The sequence below is a fragment of the Tasmannia lanceolata genome, unplaced genomic scaffold (assembly GCF_043159265.1).
Source record: "Tasmannia lanceolata isolate RefF3 unplaced genomic scaffold, GAP_Taslan_0.1 ptg000011l, whole genome shotgun sequence".
In the NCBI taxonomy this organism is placed as follows: domain Eukaryota; kingdom Viridiplantae; phylum Streptophyta; class Magnoliopsida; order Canellales; family Winteraceae; genus Tasmannia; species Tasmannia lanceolata.
The window spans coordinates 16,849,825-16,865,500 of NW_027518688.1; positions in this window are offsets into that span (position 1 = coordinate 16,849,825).

The following is a 15,676-nucleotide window of genomic DNA, read 5'->3' on the forward strand; positions in this document are numbered from 1 at the left end:
TCATGTTCAGCAGCAAAATGAAAGCTGTTATGGACTGTATCCTGCTCAGAAAACAAAATAAGGGCTGCCCTTATATGTATAAAAAAAATGTGAAGGGCTTTTAAAATCAAGAATACAAAGGCGGCCATAGTCAAAGTGAAAAAGGGGCTTGTGTTCATGTAAACATTTTATTGCCAAACCACTTATACATAAAGCACATGATTTAGAGTCATTATACATACCACCAACCTAATAATAATAAGAAAGCCTGTTGACATCAAATGAGATAAATGTTTCTAAGGAATAAAAAAAAAATTACTTTGTATTGATATATATTTCCCAACTAAATTGAGTTATATTGATTTCCTTACTGAACAAAGGTCTCCTCTTGCTCCCTTTCCTTTTTTCAATATTGACACCAAACCATGAATTTAGGCAAAACTAGACTTAAATAATACTCAACCCAACCTCCTTGTTATGTGCAAACATTAAAATATTAAGACAAAAGGGATTTGGACCCAGGGGAAAAAAGATTTTGCCCAACCAAAGGCATGATATGATAGACCCTGTAAGGTGTAACTATTTTTGAATGTAAAAAAGAACATAGTATTATGGATATATATATAAAAAAAAACAAGCTCTGATCCATAAATCCATAACCTGGACTGTAAGGTTTTAGAAGAAACAAACTAAGTAAAAATTTTATATCAAATCTCAACACCAAAGTAACCATGAATTCCAAGAAGGAAAATTCAAAATCTGCTTCTACAAGAACACTCTGTTTGCAGATTTTAAACCAGAAGTCAAACACATGATCACGATTGTAAAGGAATTCTAACTTATAAAAATCAAGTCCCTAATATTGGCCTAAACCTGGATTACCGCTCCAATTGATCATAATACAGATCATTAAATCCACGGCATTCATTTAGAGCAAAAAAAAATAATAATAATAAAATAAAATAAAACTGTAACATAATTTGCCTTCTACAAGTATATTATATGAACTCTAAGAAAATTTAATAAATCGCAATTAATTCTCAGAATATAACTTAAATTGAAAACTAAAACAAAAATTGAGATTAAATCAAGATCACAAACACCAGAGATAACAATTCCTACTAATTACACCATTCGTTTAAGCATTTCAACAGAATTAAGCTCAATTTAAAGCAAAATAACAATCACAAAATATCTAATCTCTATTATACATCAGATAAATAAATAAAATTCTTAAGGTTAAGGAGAAAACTTACCTGAAGTATTGTATGAGATGGAATCCGAGTCAATTCGATGAGAGCCTTATTTTTTATGAATCTTCTTTCCTGATCAGAATCAACTCCTGATTCTCCCAGATCACAACAATAGTCTCAGATCACCTTATGCTGAAATTCCTTGACAAAGAACTCTTGGATCTAAGGCTTTATGGCAAGGATCGAGAATTCTAAGCTCACATCTGATTTTTTTTCTTTTGCTTTTTATACAGATCTAAGGTATCTAGAATCTGAGATCCCTAAGGTAAGAAAAGATGTAGATCTGCAGTTTCCAAAAGTAGATCTAGATTTTAAAGCTCAGATCTATGACCTTAATATTCTAATCTCAGGTTTAAGGCTTTAAAGAGATATAGATCTAAGGCTTATAGGTTTAAAGCTAAGGTTTAACGGTAATGGTGATAACACGCAAAAAGGCAAGCCGGAAAATCTTGCTGATGAAGAAATGCGGCCGGAGAAGACGGAATGAAACCGGAGAAAAAGAAATTTCCGATCAAAATTAAACAAGCTAGGGTTTCGAACGATTTTGAAGGGAGAAATCAAGATCTGTTTGAAGCTTAGGCAAAGAATAAGAAGACTTAGCTGGAATTGTTGCCGAAAAATGAACAGAATCAATACAGAGATGCTCGGAGAAGATGATCGGAGAAGACAAATCGATCGGAGAAAGGATTTGGGAATTTTCTCTCGTTCTCTTTCTCTTTCTCTCTCTCTCTCTCTCTCTCTCTCTCTCTCTCTCTCTCTCTCTCTCTCTCTGTTTCAGAGATCTCTTATGTAACTGGAAAATGACCGGAAGCTTGGATCGGAGCTCGCCGGAGAAGATAACGGAAAAGGGATTAGGGTTCGGAAAATTTGGGGAAATCTTTCTCTGCGAATTTTATCTCTTCTCCTTTCTTTTTTAGCTTTGATTTTTCATTTTTATAGAAAATTTTGGGGAAATGATATTGGCAACACTAATTGATGAAACGCGCAGACTTTTGATAGGCGCGCGAAATTGCGCGTCTTTTTCGGCCTAAACTGCATTTTCCAAAATAAATTCGCCCCCACCTCGGATAAATTCGCCCCCTTTTCTGATTTACACAACGGTCTTTTCTTGGCTTGTTCGCAGGGCAAACGCACTCGGAATTCAACGAAATTTTGCAGAGAGCTAGATGGGACCTTAAGCTAGCCTAGGATGGAGTTTGGGATCCTAGCTGCTTGATTTGATGGGGTTTTGCTCAAACACAAGAGGCTAAGGGTACGGTCAAAATGGGGTGTCTACACACACCAAAGCACCGACTCAACTAACAATATTAAAAACATAAATTAGCTTGGGTTGGTCCCACAATCCACACGTGGCTTGAATTACATTTCCAACACGCCCCGTTAATTCAAACTATGTGGGGTGTTACTACTCCCATCATCTGACGAAATTTCTTGAACTTTTCTTCCGGCAAAGCTTTAGTGAAAATATCCGCCACTGATCTTCCATGTTGCAATGCTTCAAATCAACTTCTCATTTGGCTGTGACTTCTCGAATGAAATGGTGATGAATCTCAATTTGCTTCGTCCTCCCTTGATGAGCTGGATTTTTTGTTAAGGAAATTGTGGATTTGTTGTCGCAAAACATCCACGTAGGTCCGCCTTGTTCCTCCTTCAAATCACGCAAAATTCTTCTTAGCGAAATTGCTTGACAAGCTGTAGTTATAGCAGCGATATACTCGGCTTTCGTGCTTGAGAGAGCCGCAGTAAGTTAGCTATGCTTAGGTGACACTTCTTTCACTTATTTTGTATGTGCTTATTATTTTTATCCCCGAGTCATGCATGCTTAGGTAGACATTTTCTCGGGGATATTTATTCCCATTTCACATGATTTTTGCCCAAAACTCTTCAAAGTTAATAAATAAATGGCATAAGAGACCAAGTACTTGCACTTGGGCGGATTGAGATGCTCTTCGGACCTTCTTCATCGGTAATCAGGCACGGACCCATATATATTTCTCGTTATCCATTACACAGAGGATTTATTTTTTATGGGTTCCAGGGCTGACTTCCCTGGATGGCGACTCTGAGTTATTTTAGGTACGTCTTGGTTTCGAGCCCTAACTCCGGATCAAGAGGTATCTCATTTATATCGCCACTAGTGCTATGCTATGAGGGTGGCACCTATTTCGAGAGTTCCTTGGTAGAGCTCTCCTACACGTGGATGATCCAGAGGCCGACGGGGGCTATGTCTCCCGCCTCGCTCTCGGATCGGGGTCCACAATATAAGCTTCAGCCCAATAATCATTAGGCAACCCTTTGTCTTTTAGCATGCTCCTTGCCGCCTCAACAAAGGTTCTAATTTTTTGCTCTGCGACTCCATTCTGTTGTAGGGTGTAGCTCGCTGTCAACTGTCTTTTGATTCCACTTTCTTTGCAGAAATCATAAAATTCTTTGGAAATAAATTCACCACCACGGTCAGTACGAAGAGTAATAATAGAATGCCACTTTGGTTTTCGATAAGTGCCTTGAACTGTTTGAAGATAAAGAAAGCCTCATCTTTTTGTTTCAGAAAATATACCCACCCATGTCATCCTTTAGTAATCATCAACAAATAGAATGAAATATTTATTCCCACTCAAAGATAAAGTTTGCATAGGGCCACAAATATCGGCATGTATAAGCATCGAAGGCTTATATGCCCTCCAAGACTTACCTCTTGGAAATTGCTCATGGTGGTATTTTCCCAAAAAGCAAGCTTCACACATTTTTCTATCATATTTTAAAGAAGGAAAACCAACAGTCATATTCAACTTTTGCAATAAAGACAATCCACCAAAATTCAAATGTAAATATCTTCTATGCCATAACATAGAGTCATCATTAGATGCAGTATTAACATTGAATACTAGTTTTGAAAACACTAGTGGAAACATCTTGTTTTTTGTTATCTTAATAGACAAAACTAGTTTCATACTATTCTTATCATAAAGTTGACATTCTCCTTAATCAAAGATAGCACAGTACCCCTTTTTTATCAATTGACCCAAACTTAGCAAGCTTTGAGCCAACCCAGGAACATACATAACATCTTGAATTTGTTTCTTACCAACCATAGTAGAAACTACGATGGGACCAATTCCATGGACACTAACATGATTGTTATCACCCATCCTTACTCGTGGTTTGACAATTTCATCTATTTCGAGAAAGTAATCCTTGTTCCTGGTCATGTGGTTACTACAACCACTATCTACATACCATATTTCATCATTCAATTCAACATTGGAAGTTAGACGTGACAAAAATATGTTATCTTCTTTTTTAACTTTTTCATCACTTTTCTCTTCATGATAGTTTACTTGTTCCCTAGACTTTTGATGATAATTTTTTTCAATATGACCATACTTTTTGCAATAAAAACATTGTGGTAAATTTCTATTTTGATTTCCACTATCCTTATACCAACAATCCTTATCAGCATGGTTTGATCTTTTGCAAATTGAACAAAATAAAGAAGTAGATTCATGATTACCTCCACTTAGATTTCTTTGATAACCACTGAATTGGCCTCTACCTCTTCATCTGCCGCAGAATCCACCACGTCCACGGCCTCTTCCTCCTCGAAAATCTTTATTTGAATCATCAAATCTTTTCTTCGAATCCACTTTTGATTAAAACGCTTGTTCTAGTGGATTTTCTGCAGTCCTATTCAATCTCTGTTCATGTGCTTGCAAATAACCCATTAATTCATTCATAGAATATGTAGATAAATCTTTAGACTCTTCTATGGCAGCAACTACGTGATCAAATTTAGGAGGAAGACTCCTTAAAACTTTTTCAACAATTTTTTGATCATCTAATTTTTCTCCACAAGTTCTTATTTGTTTTACAATAGAACTAACTCTAGAGAAAAACACTTGAATTGATTCAGATTTTTTCATATTCAAATTCTCCAAATCACGACGAAGGGTTTGTAACTTAACAGACTTTACCTTTGTAGTACCTTGGTATTATTCTTTAAGCAAATCCCATGCTTCTTTCGATGTAGTTGCAGCCATGATCCTTGAAAATATTGGTTCATCCATAGCTTGTTGGATGAGGAAAAGAGCCCTGGCATCTTTCTTTTTACTCTCCTTCAATTCGTTCTTTTGTGCCGTAGACAATCATCTCACTTCTGCAAATTTTCATAACCACTCCTCACCAATTCCCATAATTCATAAGACATAAATAACATCATCATCTTAATAAACCAAAATTGAAAATTTTCACCTATAGATAAAGGAACACTTTGCTGAAAATTTGAAGAATTGGTGTTACCTGCCGTGTTGCGAACTTTTCGAACCCTTGCCTGTGTATTCTTGAATTCGCCCTGGCTTTTCTGCTCTCTACTCGATTGGGAGATCCCAAGACCTTCTGCTCTGATACCACTTTGTAGGATTTTAAGAACCAAAATACTCAATACAAGAAGAGAATAAAGGAACTTTTATTGAAGGAGAAAACAATAATAGTAGAATATGGTGGAAATATTTACTCAACTACTATTTCATTACTTTTCATTCCGTATCAAAATAACCCAAACTAGCCATTAAATAGGCTTACATCACTTTCAACCATATGGCACAAGAAATACAAGTGTGACAACCCAAGAGGGGGGTGAATTGGTTCATTAAAATTTTTAGGCTTAATTAGTTAGATTATTAAAGTTAATTTACTAATTAAGCATATATGGTCTAACCCTTGTTCAAATTATCAAGATATTAAAAGCTAGGGTTTAGATGTTACTTTAAGCCTATATGCTCTAACCTTTGTTTAATAAACCATCAATGCAAATAAAGAGAAGAGATTACCAAGCACCACAATGTGCAAATGAGAAGAAGAAGCAATCCACAAGGCACAAGATTTATAGTAGTTCGGTCTATCACAAGACCTACTCTACTCTTCCAAGTTTACCTTCTTGGATCTACACTAAAAACAACGAGATTCTTCAAAGGGCGAATCTCCAAGCCATACACAAACTTCTCCAACTTCAAAGGGGACACACCCTTTCTGCACGAAGCATTTTCGAGGGATCACACCCTCTTACAACGATCCACCTTTGTTACCGAGCCGAATCGGAGACCCTCAAGTACAAAGGAAGAAATAAAAGATAAGAACTTTCAATGCTTCTTGATAGGCGGATTACAAACTTTGTATAGCTCACAATCTCTCCAAGAAATAGATACAAATGTAAAGCCTATGGAGATCCTCTTGATAGAATGTAAACATCCAAGTTCAAAGAGGTTTAACCTTTCAAACAAAAGTTTAGGTTCAAGAAGATAGGATTTGATCTTGTAAAAGGTTATTTAGAAAGGTTTTGATGGTGTATATATAGCCCTCAAGGAAATATGACCATTTGGAGGTAAAATTGTAAAATACAGGGTTGAAAAAGTCATCCTTGCAAGCCCCTACGGCTCTTTTTCCAGGCTGCGGCGATCGACCGAAGTACAGCGGTCGCCCGCCCTTATCGAGCTCTCTATTTGAATTTCAAATTTCATACCGGTGCAGTCGACCACCCTATGGCGGTCATCCGGCGAAGGCAATCTGTTTTGAATAAATTTTGGCTCAAAAACACTATCGCAGTCGACCGGCCCCATGGCGGTCGTCCGCCAAGACCAACCGGGAATGGTTCTGTTTTGACAGAAACATTTTCGCGGTTGCCCGGTTTGGCCCGGTCGACCGGCCCGATAAATTTTGAGATGCCTTGGAATTCCAGGTGACATCCGCGGTCGCCCGGCATAGCCCGGTCGACCAGCCTTGAGTAAAATTCTATTTTTAACTTTAAAATTCAGGGACTTTAGGCTTTGGTCTTTGGGCTTAAGTCCTAGGTTTTCAAACACATTTTTGGGTGTGTATGGTTTTCAAATATGTAAATTGTTAAATATGAAAACCATTTGAAAACCTTTTGAAAGTGCATTTACACATAAAATCAAGAGGACTCGAAATACATCCTAAAGTGAATACCATTGAGTCTTCTTGGAATGTCTTTGCTTCTTTGCACTTCTTTGGACTTCTTCGGCTTGAGTGAACATTTTAAACTTTGTCTTGGCTCTTGTGACTTCCTTCAATCTTCAAAGCATGTTGTGAGGTGCATATGGTGTCACCATGGCATGTTCAACTTCAAGCTCATTCTTGACACTTGCTAGGAACTTGTGGAATCTTCATCTTCAAGCTTCTTGACTTGAACTCTTCAAATGAGGATGTCTTCACTGTAGGTGCCAGCTCTTGGTTCCTTTGCTTCTTGATCCACAAGCTATGTGTTGAGAAGAGTTGTGTAATGGCGATTATGACATGAAATTCTTGTATACAACACATCTCAAGGCAACACATTAGTCCATAAATGCTAATCAATTTGGTTTGCTAGCATCAAAACAAGAGGGTAAGGTGAATGATTATCCCATGGGAACTCTTGGGCTTATCTTCTCCCCCTTTTTTATGATGGCAAATAAATTGATTAGGGAGGTGGAAGATATCAAAATAATAAGACATTTAGTATGAATATGATATAAACAATGGAGTATTGCTCTCCCTCACTATATGCACAAGTATAATAAATGAATGTAAAGCATATGGTGCATATACAATTGGACTACCTAATCAATTCCCAAAATTCTCCCCCTTTTGGCAACAGCAAAAAGGTAGAGATTATGCAAGTGAAAGTGTAAGTGGGGTGTCAAGATGAATAATAGCTTGTCTAAGCTATGTGCCTTATATATGATATGACAATTAAGCTTTTAGAATGCTTATCAAAGAGAAAGAAAAAGGAGATACATGATGAGCCTCCCCCCCCCCCCCCCGCTTTTTAATTTTGATCTATAGATTTGCAAGTGTAAGCATAAGTATGGGGGTAATAAACCATGTGAGCAAATCACAATGATCTAAATAAGCATAAAGATATAACTATTTGACTCTCCCCCTATGAATTTGTTATTGACCCTAGGTGAAACCTATGTATTAGGGCATGACAAGGTGATATGATGAAAATGGTGAATGAATTGAACTCTTAGGCTACATTCATATAAGGTTTCTCTCGACGAAATGCAGACAAGTCTCTCCCTGAAAATGAATATGCTCAGATCTATAAAATATTCATTTTCAGGGAGAGACTTGTCTGCATTTCGTCTAACTATGGTAGATTCAGGCGCATAAACCCATTCGTTTTAATGAAATCACCTTTATCCTTTTAGTACTTGCTCCATTCACAGGATAATTACAATTTGAATGTGAGTGAATGATTACTAGACAGAACATAATGATAAAGCATAGAGCACAGTCTAATAAACACATGGATATAGGAACATGACAAACAATAGAAGCATACATCCATGGCAAAAAGAAAGATCATGTATATAGAATGGAAGAGACAAACCCTCTTCACATTCTGCCAAACAATCACCAGAGACACAAAGATGGGTGTGAGAGATATGTACTCATCACCTTTACATCAACTGAACTATGTGAGCTCTGAATCATGAACAACCTAAAGATAAAGCCCCTTACTGGGCAACCAACCATAATATCCACAAGCCTTATAGGGCAACATCCACAACAGTCATAAGCCCATACTAGGCATGTACATCGAGACACAAAGCCCACATCGGGCATGAACAACATCCATGAAGAAAAGAAAATATACACATAGTCCAAAAGCCCATACTGGGCAAGAGAAAGCTAAACAAAAACTTGATAATCAGCAGCAAAATGTGATCGACTGTGTCTGCTGCAAAGAAGGTGCTAGCCATCGATCAGTCTTGAGGTGGAGGTTGATGCTCATCACAAGGTGGAGTCCTTGAGGTGTAGTATCTGGTGACCTGACTCCTCTGATAAGCTTGCATCATCTCCCTATGCTGCCTCGTTAGAAGCTCCACCATGGCCAAGTGATCAGAGGCTCTCTGGCTCTCTACAGTCATAAAGGCAGTAGAGAGGGTGCCAAACCCGATCGTGAGAGTGTCCACTCCAGTCCTCAAAGATGCAATGTCTCTAGAAAGATCCGCATATGAGTCAGTAGCGGGAGTTTGTCTCTGCCGCTCTTGAGCCCGATTCTGCTCCTGCATCTGAGCCACTTATTCAGCTTCAGCTACAGCCTCATCAACCTCATCTGGTGTAACCCCACTAGGACCTTCTTCACCAGGTATAGGGATTTCCATAAGAGTAATGGTGGTGTGGTTGAGCACGGGATCAGGATTCTTGTAAGGCTCATTAGATAGATCAATTTTCCTATGCCTCAGGAGCCTAGTAATCAGCATCCCATATGGTAACCCTCCTTGTCCTCTCTTAACAGCCTCATCCATATATCCAAAAATGATGAACCCCAAATTTAAGGGTATCTTTTCCATAATGCAGTGGATTATCAGGGCTTCAAAGGGCTTGACTACATCAAAGTTTCCGGCTCTAAGGGTGATATTGTAGGCAACTATTTTGTGAATTAATCTAGCTTTGTGGTTCATCGAGCTAGCAGTGATATTGAGTTTATCTTCAGGAGGGGGTACGGTGCCTAGTGTCTTGTATACATCCGTCATTTCGAAGTGAAGGTCAATTTCATTTTTACCCAGAAGAAAATCCTTTTTCCTTCATTTGGGACTTCGATCCATCGGCAAAAGTCTGCTAGGTTAAGCCTAAATTCTCCATGAAGGTATGTGTTCATCACAATACCCTTATTAATATCAAGGTTTGCATAGAAGTATTTAATCAACTCAGGATAAATTATGGCACCATAATCAAGGAAAAATGCCCAACCTTGAAATGGAAGAGTGAGGTGAGATCAAATTTCGCAAAGTCTTTGAAGATTACTTTTCTTCCGGAGATGATGACCCATCTTGAATATTCATTGTAGCGATTCATGGTCTTCTTATTGAAGAAGCGATCGGTGGGGAACACCTCTTCTTCCGGCTCGGTCCTAGCTCGTTTTTCCTTTTGCGCGATGGTTTTCCTTGAAGTCGACATTTTATAGACTAGGGTTTTGTGAGGAAGATGTGAAAACACAAAGAAATTTGTGGTTTTGAAGAGGGATGATGTAGAAAGGATGAAGAAGATGAAGGAAGAGAGAAATCAGTGGATTAGAGAGAGATATGATGAGAGAAATGAAAAGGAGAAAGAGATGGCGTTGAAAAACAAAAGAAATACAAAATGGAAGAGGGAGAACGAGAGAATGAGAGAGAGAAATGAAAGAAAACTCACTAGAACCCTTTAATCTTGAAGATATTCAATAAAAAATGGCTTGGGAACAAAGAGGAACAAAAAAGCCCTAGGAGAGAAGAACCGGCGGAAGTTAGAAATGACTCGCAGAAGGGGTTTTAAAACCTAGTTTCGACCGTCGCGGTCGACCGGGCAATTGCAGTCGCCCGCCGCGACCCGCCTGACCCTTTTTATTTTTCATCTCGCGACCATCCGCGGTCGTCCGCCGAGGGTCGGTCGCCCTCCGCGACTAACCTGTTTCTTTTTATTTTTGTCCAGGTTGCCTTCCGCGGTCTCCCTCCAAGGTTCGGTCGACCTCCACACCCCTGTTTTGGATTTTTCAATACATTTCAAGGGATTTTGTGGACAAATCAATTTTCTCATATTTTTCTCTCTTTTATGGGATTCTAATTGACTTGTAAGCATGATCCCTAGGCCATGTGAGGATATCTAAAACTTCATTTCTATTTTTCTATCGTTTAGGCTTAGATGGATGATTGAACAAATGTTTTCATTTGAGATTTCGTGGATGTTCTATATGATGGATTTTGCTAGATATAAAATGTGATATATATTTGATCCATGTCTAGCAAAGTTTGGCATATTGGATCTTCTAGTTGTGGATGCTATGTGCATGTGTGTGTGTGTGTGTGTGTTTTTGCACTTATATGGATTTTCCTAAGAGATTTTTAATATAGTGCAAAATATAGTCTAATGTGAATACAAAGTGATTTACTTTTAGACTATAACATGTATAATGTTATCATTAAGCACATAAGAGCATGGATACAACTTTTAATGAACAAATACAAGTATATGTATCCAAGTTCATGAATTGAAATGATATGTCTTTTAAGCACATGTGATCTAGATATAAGGAAATTCAATATTCGAAATATAGTATCTAGAGAGCAAATTTATATAATATAGCAATTGAAGCAAAACCGCATATATCAATAATTTTAAACAATAACTTGAGTGGCGAATTTTGGAACACAAATAACTTTGGTTCCAACCAAGTTTATGTGTAGGAGTGAATCTTTTCTTATCCACACAAATTTGTTTAATTTCACAAATCTAAGCTTACACCTAGATTTGTGATGTCCTAATCTACCACAATATGAACAAGAGTAAACATTGGTAGATGAGAAACAACTAGAACCACGAGAATACACATGATGACAAACATGTTTGTCTTTTTCTTCTTGTATTCTTTGGTTCTCTGTAAAGAGTTCTTCATTTACTAATTTTATCTCATTTAATTGATCTTCAAGACAATTTATCTTATGAGATGAATTAGTTTTTAATTTTTCTTCATTCTCACAAACAAGTTTATATTTTTCATTTAAATCTTTGTTTGTGATTGCAAGGCTTTCATTTTCTTTTCCAAGGATATTGCATTGTTTAATTAAGTCATCATTTTTTTTATCAAAATTTTGCTTAAATGACTTAATTTTTCATTTCTTTTCAAACTTTCATTAACTTCCGATTTCAAATTTTTAATTTGTTTTTCCAAAACAAAAATTGAATATTTGAAAGAATTTGCTTTTGCAAAAGATTTTTGTATAGTCACCTTTTGTTCAAAAATAGTACTTTTATCATTTAAAGAGAGACTATCATTTTTCTCATAAAAATTTTCATGATTAGTCCAAATATCTTTTGCATTTGTACATGATGAAATTTTCTCAAAAGTATTGGGACATAGTCCACAAAATATTATAATAATAGCTTTTGAATTTAATAAAAATAATTTTGTATCATTTTAGTGCATTTCCTTAGAAAAGAAAATCCCCTTTCAATGACATCTAAGATGTTAAAATCTATGGATTTGAGATATGCAAGCATTTTTATTTTCCAGGCTCTTAAATTCGTTCCATCAAATAATTGGGGAATTATAGCGGATTGGCCTAACTCAAAATCTATTTCGATTGTCACAGATCTTTATCTCTTGTAGATTTTGAATTTAAAAAATCTCTTTAAGAGCCTATGCTTTGATACCAAATGAAATACAAGTGTGACAACCCAAGAGGGGGGTGAATTGGTTAATTAAAATATTTAGGCTTAATTAGTTAGATTATTAAAGTTAATTTACTAATTAAGCATGTATGGTCTAACCCTTGTTCAAATTATCAAGATATTGAAAGCTAGGGTTTAGATGTTACTTTAAGCCTATATGCTCTAACCCTTGTTTAATAAACCATCAATGCAAATAAAGGGAAGAGATTACCAATCACCACAATGTGCAAATGAGAAGGATAAGAAGAAGCAATCCACAAGGCACAAGATTTATAGTGGTTCGGTCTATCACAAGACCTACTCTACTCTTCCAAGTTTACCTCCTTGGGATCTCCACTAAAAACAACGAGATTCTTCAAAGGGCGAATCTCCAAGCCATACACAAACTCCTTCAACTTCAAAGGGGACACACCCTTTCTGCACGAAGCCTTTCCGAGGGATCACACCCTCTTACAACGATTCACCTTTGTTACCGGGCCGAATCGGAGACCCTCAAGTACAAATGAAGAAATAAAAGATAAGAACTCTCAATGCCTCTTGATAGGCGGATTACAAACTTTGTATGGCTCACAATCTCTTCAAGAAATAGATACAAATGTAAAGCCTATGGAGATCCTCTTGACAGAATGTACAAATCCAAGTTCAAAGAGGTTTAACCTTTCAAATAAAAGTTTAGGTTCAAGAAGATACGATTTGATCTTGTAAAAGGTTATTTAGAAAGGTTTTGATAGTGTATATATAGCCCTCAAGAAAATATGACCGTTTGGGGGTAAAATCGTAAAATACAGGGTTGAAAAAGTCATCCTACGCAAGCCCCAACCAAGGCCGCGGCGGTTTACCGAGGCACAACGCTCGCCCGCCCTTATCGGGCTCTTTATTTGAATTTCAAATTTCATACGGGCGCGGTCACCTGCCCCTATGGCAGTCGTCCGGCGAAGGCAATCTGTTTTGAATAAATTTTGGCTCAAAAACACTATCGCGGTCGACCGGCCCCATGGCGGTTGTCCATCAAGACTAACCTAGAATGGTTCTGCTTCGACAGAACCATTTTCGCGGTCGCCCGGCTTGACCCGGTCGACCGGCCCAATAAATTTCGAGATGCCCTGGAATTTCAGGTGACATCCCGCGGTCGCTCGGCATAGCCCGGTCGACCGACCCTGAGTAAAATTCCATTTTTAACTTTAAAATCCAAGGACTTACACATAAAATCAAGAGGACTCCAAATACATCCTAAAGTGAATACCATTGAGTCTTCTTGGAATATCTTTGCTTCTTTGCACTTCCTTGGATTTCTTCGGCTTGAGTGAACATTTTGAACTTTGTCTTCGCTCTTGTGACTTCCTCCAATCTTCAAGCATGTTGTGAGGTGCATGAGGTGTCACCATAGCATGTTCAACTCCAAGCTCCTTCTTGACACTTGCTAAGAACTTGTGGAATCTTCATCTTCGAGCTTCTTGACTTGAACATCTTCAAATGAGGATGTCTTCACTGTAGGTGCCAGCTCTTGGTTCCTTTGCTTCTTGATCCACAAGCTATGTGTTGAGAAGAGTTGTGTAATGACGATTATGACATAAAATTCCTGTATACAACACAACATCTCAAGGCAACACATTAGTCCATAAATGCTAATTAATTTGGTTTGCTAGCATCAAAACAAGAAGGTAAGGTGAATGATTATCACATGGGAACCCTTGGGCTTACAGCACAAAACTCACACGTTTGTAACCTTCCTACTTCTTATAAAAGTCTACCTACAAATTGACTCTTTAAAGGATAAGAAAAAACAAATATTAGATAAGAGACCTTCACTCATTGCAATACTAAGGTAAAACAAAATAGCTAAAACTCTACACACCAAAGCACCGACTCAACTAAAAACATTAAAAACTTAAATTAGCTTGGGTTGGTCCCACAATCCGCACGTAGCTTGAATTACGTTTCCAACATAAACATATCCTTCAATGTGAGAAAGTCACTAATGGCAGAAGATGGTAACATTAGATGCCTGTATAAAAGCCTTAACCTTGGTCCAAACAACATCCATGTCTCCAACACAACTTGTATTGATTGCAATTTTCAATATTGTACCTTACTCATCATGACCCCTGCTACCCTAGAAGGGATGAGTTTATGCTATTACAACCATCAAAATTTCATTCTGGAAGGGTAGTATTTACATGGCCTCCTCTTTATCACAACTCGAAACTCCATTCGGCCCATCTCTGCACTTACACTTGCATCCAATGATAGCGCCTTCGACTCCAACCCTCCTTCCGAATTCCTCAAGCAGTTCCACAGCTCCTCCTGATTTCTTGCATCGCCCCCACCCCATGCAAACCTCAATCCTTTCTGATAATGCCACCGCTCCGCTACTCCCACCACCACCACCGCTGATACTATTACCACTACTACTAGTACTAGAGAAACGGCGAATTTCAATTGATTCTATTGTCTGTTGGGGTTTGATGGATGGTAGGCTTGGAATTGTTAATGGTAATTCAACCTCTGATGATGCTTGTGGTTGTTCTGTTGTGGGTTCTGCTATGGATTTTCTTATAAGGCTGTTTATGTCTAAAACATGAAAAAGTTTCTTTTTTAGATCCAAACCTGGACTACTTGTCCCTAGGATCTAATTTTACTTTTAAAAGAATTGAATGTCTCCAATATCACTTGATGGGTTAAGAAAGAGACTTTACAAACTCATCGACTTCCCATGTACATATAGCATGTAGAAGGTATATGAGATGTTGATTGAGCTGTGGTAAAGCATATCTGAGATGTTGATTGAGCATGTATAATCATCACTTGGATACAATACAACCACCCCCTAACTGGCTAACTTGTAGAAGAAGTACTGACATTTGCTATTTTCCCTCACTCTTTTTTACTTGGGAAAATTACATTTACACCCCATCTAGTTTCTGACACATCCACTTCTACCCCTGTAGTTTAAAACGTGACAACTACACCCGCTGTAGTTTCAATTTGTATAAGGTAGGCCCCCTCAGTTGACGATTCGTCCACAGATTGAAGGGTTAGGATGATCCGATGGAGCTAATTTTTTGGGCACACCCTGTCTATGTCAGGGCCCATCAAATGAACGCTTTGGATCATCCAAACAATGTGGGCCCATACCAGAATCCAAACACTACCAAAAACACAGTGGGCCCACATTGTTTGGATAATCCAAAGCGTTCATTTGATGGGCCATGACATAGATAGGGTGTGCTTAAAAAATC